Source organism: Sphaeramia orbicularis, chromosome 15 (genome assembly GCF_902148855.1).
Source record: "Sphaeramia orbicularis chromosome 15, fSphaOr1.1, whole genome shotgun sequence".
Lineage (NCBI taxonomy): Eukaryota > Metazoa > Chordata > Actinopteri > Kurtiformes > Apogonidae > Sphaeramia > Sphaeramia orbicularis.
The window spans coordinates 13762308-13763529 of NC_043971.1; the positions used below are offsets into that span (position 1 = coordinate 13762308).

Here is a 1222-nt window from a genome sequence, read left to right on the forward strand (position 1 = left end):
TTGTAACCCAGTGTTATATAAGAGAACAGTCACCATGTCACCAATCACAAGTGTTTGCTCCTGGAGGATTCTGTTGGGTCTCTGTAAACTTGATTTGATTCTGATTTGAATTGATAAAGCACTTTGTGACTGTCTGTGAAAAGTGTTTTATAAATAAAATGTACTTACTTACTAACAGCAGTAGAGTGTCTGTCCACTGGAGTGACCACTATGTATGAAAGGGATAATAAAATCAAATACATAATGTTTAAACGTTTGAGAGTTTATTTCTGAAAATCTGATAAAAACAGAATGCTGGGTCCGGTGTTTTCTCATCAAAAGACTGCTCCAGGTGAGGCTCGAACTCACAACCTCGGCATTGCTCTACAGTGTACTGTCATATAAGTACCGCGCGCTAACCGATTGCGCCACTGGAGCTCACTATCTCTCCGCCGCAGATATGTGTATAAACAAAACCACGGTTTGCCGCTACCTCTTTGCGCCGGTAGTTCAAGATTACGGCCAGTATAATTATGTATCACTGAGTTACTATTGTTTAAAAGCCCTTTTTAGAAGCCGGTTTCTGCGCCTTATCATACGGTGCTTCGTAAACACAGGACGCCGCTTTCCGGTGATCTTACCCCGGGTTCGCATCAGACCTCCGGCCGGTCACACATGGAAGACGGACCCGAAAGCGAATGGAACTATTGTGCTCTACTTTTTAAAGAGTCGAACAAATTACCAAGACGGACACTCAAGAAGTCTGAATTTAATAAGTGTTTTTTCTTTTTTTTTACGTTACGTGTAGTTACCAAACACGAAAATGGTGCCTTTAAAACGGGCGCGTGTGTTTTGCTAGCTTAAAATGCTGGTTGTTGATGCCGGTTGTTAAAAAAAAAAAAAAAACACAGGCTGCAAATGGATAAATTGTACGTTTTATGGACACATTATCAAGCAATGTGTGTCGGTTTTTACAACGGAAAAGACCTTGAAGATGAGGACAGCCAGTTCATTTAGGTAAGTGAAACGTTTGGTTTAAATGAAGCTGCTACAACTGAAAGGGTTATACTGTTGTAATGTTGTATGTCTGCCACTAGAGGGCGCTACATACATATAGTCCATAACAGGATTCCATGACAAATGCCCACAAAACAAATGCCTACAACCTTAACCCTTTCATACATTAATTACACTGGGTTACAAAAAAAAATGTTTTTTGCAAGTTGTCTAGGTTTTTTCAAAT

General features: G+C 40.0%; 1 non-coding gene across 1 annotated transcript; it reads right to left on the bottom strand.

Annotated features, from left to right (window-relative positions):
- Positions 1 to 323: 323 nt before the first annotated feature.
- Positions 324 to 417, bottom strand: trnai-uau (transfer RNA isoleucine (anticodon UAU)). The gene is made up of 2 exons: positions 380 to 417; positions 324 to 359 (listed from the first exon to the last, which is right to left on the bottom strand). It is a non-coding gene; the product is annotated as a tRNA-Ile (tRNA).
- Between the last annotated feature and the right edge of the window lie 805 nt (positions 418 to 1222).